The sequence below is a fragment of the Elephantulus edwardii genome, unplaced genomic scaffold (assembly GCF_000299155.1).
Source record: "Elephantulus edwardii isolate Elephantulus edwardi_28Jun2011 unplaced genomic scaffold, EleEdw1.0 scaffold00243, whole genome shotgun sequence".
NCBI classification, from domain to species: Eukaryota; Metazoa; Chordata; class Mammalia; order Macroscelidea; family Macroscelididae; genus Elephantulus; species Elephantulus edwardii.
Genome location: NW_006399993.1, coordinates 600,807 through 611,148, shown reverse-complemented (window position 1 = coordinate 611,148; position 10,342 = coordinate 600,807).

The following is a 10,342-nucleotide window of genomic DNA, read 5'->3' as shown; positions in this document are numbered from 1 at the left end:
CACATCCACGTCCACTGTGGGCCAAAGCGCAGAGCTGCGGGGATGGGAGACCCGGGCGGTGCGAAGGCCTCAGCTAAGGCGCCCTGGGCTCAGCCTGATGTCAGGCTCCTGAGTGAGCTTCCTGGGCGCTGGGTGAGTGTCTGCGGGAGTTCTGACATCCCTTCCTAGCCACTTTCACACTGGCGAGAGATCCTGTATGATAGGAAAGCTGGAGACGACGTGACTTACACTGAACTCCTGGCCTGTGAGCACCACACATATGCTTCCTGGTGACTTTTGCACAGGAAACGTTTCCAGTGGAGCCCAAGCCGCAGGTCCTTAGCGCAGCAGGGTTGGATCCAGTAGGGCTGGATCAACCAGGACCTGCCTTGCCAGACTGCCAAGGCCAGGGTTCTGGGCAGCATCCAGTTAGGGGTGGAGATAGGTGCAAGGGGACGCCATCCATGGGTTGCAGGAGCAAAGGGAAGGGTCTCAGACCCAGGGACAACTCCGGCCTCTGATCTCTGAATTAATCCTAAATGCGGCACACATGCCCACACATTTGTTGCCAGTCCAGGCCTTGCGGACGGTTACCCACGTACATACTCTGACAGGCACACGGAGGCAAACACACGCTTAGAGAGTGGCTAGGCTCTGGGTACCCCACTCAGACCCACACAGGTGAGAGGTACACAGGTAGAGGACATACACAGGTGGGCACAACCCCCCCAGGCAGTCACACACATCTCAGAGACTCTCATGTGCATCACATGCAGACACCCCCAAAGGCACTGCTCGCTAGGAAGGGGGTACCTCGGTCCACACCACTCGCCTGGCCTGCAGCTCTCGTGTCTCTTGGCGCACTGGCCTTGGCTTTTCTCCCTGGGCTCACATTCACTCCCCTTGAGGGGTCTCTAGTCCTTTTAGAGTTACCCCCATCCCAGCGTCCCCCACTCCACACCTCCCTTCCCCACGGGTCTACTCGGTCCCGCTCGGCCGCCCCACCGGTGCCCATGTAAATGACAGCAATAAATATCTAATCAGGGCCTGGGGCTACGCTGCCGCTTCCGCCAAAGCCCATTACTGAGCAGGGAGGCAGGCGGGATGTGGCTGGGGCAGGACTGAGAGTTTTGGGCCCTGTAGTCACGTCTGGGTTTTTGCAGGCTCTACCCTCCTCCTCTCCCTGGATGGAGTCACCGTCCCTCTTCACACCTCAGTTTCATGTCCTGAAGGAAGGGCACCAAGCTGACAGGGTATTCTGTTGCCCTGTTCAGCCACCCTGCCATCTGGCCGTAGCTCTTTTCGTTTTGGACAACAGGCTTGACTGCAGTCGTGCTGCTCAGGAATGTGGAAGGCTCAGCATACAGGGATGCCAGGTCTCAGCTCTGGAGGTTCAGGCTCTGGCTGTGCTTTGAATTTTACCCACATTTCTAGTGGCAAAGGCTGGAAGGTCAATTGGATCAGAGACTCTGCCCTGGAATGCAGAGCGTGTGGGAACAGGTCACTCTTCCCGGCTGGCTTATCCCTCCTGGGACTGCTGGGTTTGTATGTCCGAGGGTCACTGGGGCCAATCAGGTCTCCCTGTTTGGTCTAGCTTCTGTAGCTCTACCTGCCTGAATGTGTTTGCATTCCCACCACAACTCTCCCACCTGCCCGGCTCTCAGCGCTCCTCAGGACAGACTCATCCCTTAGGTCCTCAAGTCAGCTAAAGGCTCGGGCCTGGGAGAAGGGCAGCTGCTTGACCCCAGCCCAGGCCCAGCCCCTGCGAGCCCAGAGCAGCCCAGCTCATCCCCACCAGCCTCCAGGGCCATGACGGCCAGATCTGCGGAGTTGGACATCCTGGTGGTGGGGCCTGCCCGGATCCATCTCAGCTCCTCTGGCACTTCTCTGGCATCAGGCGGCATCTATGCAGGTAAAGGTAGCGAAGAATCATGTAATTGCTCGGCTGGTTAGGCTCCCAGGGCATGGCCTCAGTCTCTCCTGTTGTTTGCTTTCGTCTGGAGCCAACACTCGGTAGGATTAGGTAACAAACAAACTAGCCTCACCTATTTTCTCTCCACTCTCAGTCTAATTTCGCTGCCTTTTTTTTTTAATAAACTCCAGCCACCTGATTTCTTCACACCACCAACACCCCCACCCCCAGCACAAACTTTACAGAAAGCCATAAAGGGGGGGACATTGACCTTAGGCAGAGGAGCCTCCCTCAGTTTCGGCCCATTAGCCTGCAGGGGGCTAATTACCCCAATTAGCGGCTGATTTATAATTAATGGCTCGGACAGAGGGATAATTGGATGTTAATGGATAACAGTTTGTGTAGGGAACTGAGTGCGCCTGGCCTCCTCAAGGCATCCTCCCACCCGGGTCTGTTCCAAGACAAGACTCACCAACCCCAGGTCCCAGACACTCTATCCGCCTGGCCCTGGCCCCTCCTCCATCCCTGAGCCAAAGGCGAAAATCTCCTTTGAGAAACTGCTGAGCGCGTCCAGCGCCCCATCCTCTAGGACCTTTGCTAAACCTCACACGGGAGCCCACTTGCCTACCTTCCTTGACACTAGTTCCAGGAACACCTGAGAGGTTCTTTAACTGAATGAGAAAGAAGCTCAAGAGATTTTACAAGCTCAGCAGCAGTCTGTCCCCTCTCCATATGGGTCAGGCACTGTAGGAATCAAGCTGTATCTATTAAAACCACTGGACACTGGTGCCCGGCCAGGGAGAGAGTAGTGGCTGAGACTCGGTGCGGGGTTGGCACTAGGGCTCAGTGTGCGGCATAGGCAGGGCCATATCTATGATCAGGAGATTATCAACTTCTGGCGAGCATTGTTTCCTAGGCCACAGGTAGAGTGGGGAGGAGGCACTGGGGCTTGGGCTCACTTCTTGGGGGGCTCTTAAGGTTCCAGCACTGCCCTTATTATATCTCCCAGAGTTGGTTTTCTCCTATGCAAGGGCATCTAACTTCCTGAGTTCCCCTAGAATATGAACCTCTCAGTTGGAATGCAGTGCACAAACCTGGCTTCCATCTTGATTTATAGAATAAATGCTTACTCCCCTGATTCTAGGTGCTGGGGTACCCTGAAAGGTGCCAGACTCCCCTCTGGGTTGGTGAGACCTTAGCTGATGTCACATTTTGAAGTTTGATTCCCTCAGATCCCATCCTAATCACTTGACTATATGGCTTTGGGCAAATAAACTTTACCTCACTGGATCTTAGCCTTCTCATCAGTCAGACGGGAATTATGAGCCGTTGTGAGGTTATATAAGATGTTCTCCTTTAGGACGCTTGGTAAAAGGGATTCTTAATATATTGCAGGTGAAGGGCCAGCAACACAGGCAATAACAATTCAAGGAGGTAATGCTCTGCTAGGAGTTCAGAGAGGCCTCAACTCAAACCAAGGTGTCAGGGGAAGCTCCCTGGAGAAGGGGCAGCTGTCCTTAATGTGAGGGGTCACTTCCTCACTTTGTGAGGTCATACTGGTGGAGGAAGTGTTCCCAGACGTAGCAGCATGGTGGCTTTGCGGATAGAATGCTGGGCTAGAGGGTGGTGGTAGAGCAGGTTGAATTGCCAGGCTGTTAGGAAGTAGGGAAATGAGTTTGGAAAAATTTCTTTCAAGACATTTGTCTCCAAGGACATAACTGATCTGAGAAATGCTTTCATTTGCTTTAAAAGGGGAAAAGGAAACAGTGCTAACCAAGCATTGATAGAGGCAGTGGGGACAGAGGTTGGCAATCCAGGAGAGTAAGGATTTGAGGGTGGTCCTGATTCCCAGGCTTTTTTTTTAGGCATCCAGAAGTGCATGATGCCACATTTACTACCATCAGTCCTTTTGTATGTCTTTCTCTAGAAATGTCTCCTTTGACCATTCCTGATAGTCTCACTGGCATAGTGCAATCACTGAGTGGCTGGTGCTCTGCCTTCTTGATGGCGCTGGTGGGGATGTGTAAGGGGGAGTCTGGCACTTGGTAATGGAAGGAAGGGGCCGGTTTCAGGGCCTCTCTGCACCACTTGACTGCCTGCTATTGACAGTGGAGATTCAGGGAGTTTGGAGAGTCCAGCAGTGACTGAGGATGAACCAGGCTCTCAGACCCTCTCGGAAAGAAGCAGCCCTGGAGGAAGTCCAAGGCTCAAATCTGCTGCCAGAGTCCCTTGCCTTCAAAGACCTTGTTTGGAACAGGACAAGGATCTCTGTGCCACTCATATTATCACATGTTCACAGTGCAGAATTCTGACAACTCAGAATGAAAAGCAGGTGTGGAAATAGGGGTACTTATTCTCCAGTCTTCCGAGTTCTCAAACTGATCAACCCAGTTAAATCACCTTCCTTGAGCCTCAACTCACCATCTATAAAGTGGGAATGATAATAGTGCTGCCTTCACAGACCCAGGATTAGAAATGAATGAGGTAACACAATTGGAATTGAGTTATCTGGCTTATGCCAGCTTCTCTTAAAACCTTTACTCTCTAGCTCAGAGTTCTAGGTATTCTAAACTAGCTATCCCCAACACACATGCATTCACACATGCACACACAGAAGAATCCCTCACAGGTGGCTGGCCAGCTCTGGGTTACAGACTTTTCAGGATGGAGATCTCACACTCTAGGGACAGCTCACTGAGTTATGTAAAAGGAGGCCAGGGATGGTACAACCCCTACAAAGATCAGTTAGGAGCCTAGAGTTGGGGCTGAAGCCTTGGGTCTGGTGTTCCTGCATTTTCATATTTATGAATGTCTCTTTGGTTTCCAAGTTGCTAGATAGGAGAGACAACGTCAGGAAATTCTTCCCCCGGAAGCTCACCAGGGAACCTCTGAGATTGGAAGGCCAGCAGCAGTCCTGAGAAAAGGAAGTCCATTGCAGCCATCTACCCTCAGTCCCTCCTGGTACCATTAACACCTAAGGCCCTTCCTCCCCAAAGCCCATGCCTTGACCACTCATTCACTGCCAGTTCCAAGTCATAGCGAGCTCTCTGAGTTTCTGAGGCTATAAATCACCATAGGAGGAGACTTCCCGTACTTCTCCTATGGAGCTGCTCTTGGATTTAAACCACTGGAGATGTGCAACCTATGGGTTAGTAGTGCAGCTTGTTACAAACTGTGCCACTGGTGCTTTTTTCCTTGGCCACACTCTGGAATAAATGCCAGACAGATCCTCAGGGACTCCGGCTTCCTTCCTGTCTCCACCACTGTTCAATCATGGGCTTCTAGGCGATCATGTTAGTTCTGAGTCTCAATTTTTTTTTCCATCCAGAAAATGGGGATAGCTATATCTACCTAAGAGGATTGTGCATTGTGTCAAAACTTGTTAGCTGATGTAAGTGAGTAGAGCAGGGCTTGGCTCCTGGTAAATGTTCAATAAAAGCTAACTGTCGTCACTCAGAAGATGGGTACCCAGAATGGTATCTGGGGACAGAGAGAAAATGAAAAGTTCAGGGGGAAAAGGAGAGGTGAACTGAGACGGGGTAGACCTAGAGGTGGCCACGCCAAGTGTGACCAACGGAAAGGTCCACTTTCCTTTTAATCAAAGACGCCTCGCATGCGGTTTCCTGGCAATGCTGCTGTTAATTTATAAAAAATGCCCCCTAATAAAATTCTGCTTGATTCTTCGATTGGCTGGGCATTAGGCCGCAGCCGGCAGCGACGCGGGGACATAACGGATGCATTTGCAGATTTGGAAAATTAAAGCCATCTATATGGCGCCTGTGGCGGGAGATCCGCCGATCTGCTTGCTTAATGAAATATAAAGATTCTTTTAACCAATGTAAGCACAATTCGACAGCTTGTGAAACGCAGCCGCACCATGATGGATGGCTCTCCTGGCTCGCCAGGAATTGCGGGGCGGCACCTTTTAAATATATAATTGATTCTGTTTGGAGTGTGCACTGGGCTGAGCCCACGCAGGGCCAGCCTGGGTGGGGAGTGCAGGGCCCCGTTTGGTGTCCCACAGGCCCCTTAGGGCTCTGGCCTGGGTGGCTCTTGGGCCCATCGGTGCTAAGAACTGGATGTGGATGGGAGTGTCTGAGCCTGAGCCTGGCCGAGGGACTGGACCACCTCCATCCCTAGGAAAGAGCCCATAGGACTACAGTTCCTCCAGACCCCAGCCTGTGGTCCTGGGGACAGATGAGGTGCTAGGGCTGGGATTTCACATTCCTATGTAACTGTGGTGGCTCTGCCTTCCCCCTTAACTCTTCTTGTGTGGTTCTTCTTCATTTTTTTAACATTTATTAAACACCTAGTATGAACTAGGCCCCATGCAAAACACTGCAGAAACAAAAGCAGATAAGGCAAATCTATTTATTTCCTCTATGGTGATCTATATCACTTCTATCACCCTAACTTTTTCTTTCTTTTTGTATTTTTCTCCTGTTTCTTCTGAGATCTCAAGCAACAATACACTGTCCTGGTAGCAGTGGCTGCTGGGAGTCCCATTTAGCTTTGTGTTTTTCTGGTCACACACACACACACACACACACACCCACCCCTGAAGACATGCATAGCCACAGATACACATGTAAGCAGAGGCAGAAGCACATGCAATTATGCAGCTGATCTCAGGCTGTATATACGTGCACATACATGAGCACACAAGGGCACAGAGATGAGCTGCTTTTATATGACACTAGAATTATGCAACTCTGTTATATAGTGTCTACAAGCAAGAACCACTTTGTGGTCACTGAAGAGACCCGGAGCCTTGATGTCCAGCTAGAGTGAGGAAGAGGCTTGTGATGCTGGGGACAGAGGAGCATAGCCTCATCTCACAACACACACACACACACACACACACACACACACACACACACACACACACGAGTGTACATGCCATAGAGATTGTGCGTTTTCTTTGCTGTCCTGCTCTTGTTACCTGAATCAAATCTGAGATAACACCTGGGAGACAATGAAACTTTCTGGGATTAAAAGCTGCATAATTAGAGTTGGACAGCACTAGCTGGTAGGAAGAACTTCATCTGTGGAAACCAGTTCCACCACTTACTAAGTAGTGTGGCCATTAGCAAATTATCTAATCTGCCTCAGCTATCATTTTTGTATCTGTAAGATGGGGATGATAGCAGATCATACCTTCTAAGATATTAGGAGGATTAATAGAGATAGTTAATTTTTGTTGTTGTTGAGTACCATTGAGTTGGAACCAACCCATAGCTGACCCCCTGGCAGGTTTTCAGAGTCAGTTAATCACACAAGAAATAGTCTGTCCTTCTCCTGTAGAGCAGTTGATGGATTTGAACCGCATGCTTTCAGGATTGCGATGCAACTTCTTGCTATTAGGCCACCAGAGCTCCCTAACTATAAGTAAAAAAATAAACCAAACCCACTGCCATTGAGACCATTGCAATTCACTATGAACCTCCATAATAGGTATCCAGGCTGTATATATTCATAGGAGGAAACTGTCCATCTTTTTTCCACAGAGCAGCTAGTGGATTCAAACTGATAACCTTTGTGTTAGCAGTGCAACACTTAATACACTGATTCTCATTTGTTGAGCCGAGTCTTTGTTCTAGACCACGTGGTCCGGTGTGAGTGTCCAGAAGTGCAGGGGATACACTTCCTGCCTTCGAGGGGCTCAGTAAAGTTGGAAAGACAGAAATGTGACCAGAGTGCTGTGGTCCAGGTACTGTCGTTGAGGAAATCCATGTTAGGGTCTCAGAAAGCTGAGAAAAGGCAGCTCTTGCTGTTACTTTTTGTCACTGTCATCATCACCATCATTATTCCCTTTGGGAACCTAGAGTGGGGAGACATATTGTCCCAGGGACAAGCTGGGGAAGGTTCTGTTGAGGAGGACTAGGTCTTGATGGTGGCCTAATGGTAAGGAGTACTGCCAACCTGAAGGCATGCAGTTTGAATCCACCAGCTGCTCCACAGGAGGATGAATAATTTCCTCCTGTGCAATTTACAGCCTTTGAAAACTCACTGGAGGGTCAGCTATGAGTTGGTTCTAACTTGTTGGTACACAGCAACAACAGGCCTTGATGGGGTGCTCTGGTGGCCTAGTCCACAGGGATTTGTGCTGATAACCCAAAGGTTGTGCCTTTCTCAAAAGTTCAAATCCACCAGCAACTCCTTAGGAGAAAGAGAGGCAATCTCCTCTTGTGTGACTTACTGGCTCTTGGAAACCTGCTGTAGGGTCAACTGTGAGTCAGTTCTGACTTCCTGGCAATGACTTTGAGTAGAAACCTTGATAAGTGTCCATGGAGTAGCACAAATTGTTAAGCATCTGGCTACTGAAAAGGTTGGTAGTTCAAATCCACCCAGGGACGTCTTGAAAGAAAGATCTGGCAGTCTGCTTTCTAAAGATCATAAAAACCCAAAAGAGTGCAGTTCTGTTCTGAGACACATGGGTCACCATGGGTCAGAATCAGTCAAGGACAACTGTATTTGTTGTTGTTTTTCCAAGGCTTTGATGGAGAGAGGAGTCTGTCAGCTATAGAGGGAGGAGGGTGAAGGGTGGCTAATTGAGGGGTTAGCAGTAGTAAAGGTGGAGGTAACAAGAGGGAGTGGCAGGTAGTCTGGTATTGCTGGTAAGGTAGAAGGGTCAAGGGGAAGGTGCAGCCAGACAGCGAAGGTCTCAGAATCTTCCAGTGTACTGGGATAGCAGCCTTATAGCCCATGACAAAGGTACCTCTCTTGACTTAATAAAGACATGTTGTGTATCAGAAACTGTAAAATCAGCAATAATTAAGTCAATTAAAATGTCACCACATTAGCAGCAGAGAGTTTTAAAGCGACAAAGCTCTTGGGTTTGGTGGGGGCGGAGCGTTCCAGCATGACAGAGGTGGAGGCGGGGGAATGGATAAAATTACTTCTAAACTCTGGTTCCCCTTCCCCACCTGGCTGGAGCTTGTGACACATTTTGGAGTGAAGCCAGCGCCTGGCTTCAGTCCCACATCCTTTCAAGCACGTGAACTACCCTTCTCTCCACCACCTAAAATAAGAAAGAAAGAATATAAATGTGGAAATTACTTGTAATCCCATCTGCTATCTCCCAGAGATGACCTCTGCTAACATTTCAGGGTATAACCTTCCGGTCTTTTTTTCCTATGCATATTTATACATACATTACAAAACCGAGATCACTTCACGCCTACTGTTTTGTTACCTATTTCTCTCACTCTATAAAATATTGTGAGCATCAGCACATAGATAGACATCATTGTTTTAAACAGTGGTATCGCATCCCTCTGTGGGCAAGATCATGCCCTCATTTACTGAACTAATCCTCTCTTGATGGGCAGTTAGGTTTCCAATTGTTTGCCATCGTAAGCAGTGCTGTGATAAATATTTCTGTACACATATATCTCCAGCTAAATTTCTGCAAATGGAATTGTTAAGCCAAAGACGATGCACTCACTAAAGGCTTTTGATGCAGGGGAGAAAGAGTGCTTTCCTCAGCAGGTCCAGAGAATGGCCATTTCCCACTCCCCTAGATAACCTTGGGTAATAACTTTTCTCCTTATTTGCCAGTCTGATCGATGAAAAATGATATCTTACTGTTCTTGTTTATATTTCTTTGGTTTCAAGCAAGGCTGAGCATTTTGTCGAATAAGAGCTGGCTATTTGTGTGTGTGTTTTTCTTGATGAGTTGTCTTGACTTAACTTAGTTTTCATTTAGGTGGCTATCTTTTTTATTGCTCTATGAGAGCTCTTAATATAGTATAAGTATCTTCTCTTTTTATTTGTGTTATTAATTTCTGTCAACTTTACAAACACCCTCCCAGGCTCGTTGTTTGCCTTTTAGCTCTGATTAAAGTATATTCTGTTATACAAATGTTTAAATATTTTATGTTACCATGTCTATCCATCTTGTAGAGTTCTACTTTTGGGGATTGTATTTCTGGCACCTGGAGTGAACTTCTGTTAAGTAAATGTTGCTGGTGAGTGTCCACTCAGGAATCTGTAAACCCAGCTCTGAGCTCTGCACTCATGTATCTAAATGCTAATTTGACATAATGACTTGGAAGTCAGATCCACATTCATGTCCTGGTCCTAAAAAATGCCGCCATTCTCCACTCACCCCAAACTCAGTCCTTCCTCAGTGTGCCTGATTCAAGAAAAGACCCATCTTCATTCAGATAAAAACATTTAAGAATCCTTTTCCCCTTCTTTCTCTCTTATTTAATAATGACTCTGTTAGCAGTTTTGTCAATTCTGTCTTGAAAATATGCCCTCCATCCAATTGATTCTTACCGCCTCCGCTCCTGCTGTCCTCGTGGAGCTGGGGCTGCCAGCTTAGGCATCACAGAGGCCTGGCCTCTCTGCTTTCCTTCTAACCCCTCTGTAGCCTCTTCTTCAGACGGCAGCCAAACCGAGCTCTTAAAAACAAATCACATTGCGTTACACCCCTGTTCAAGGTAG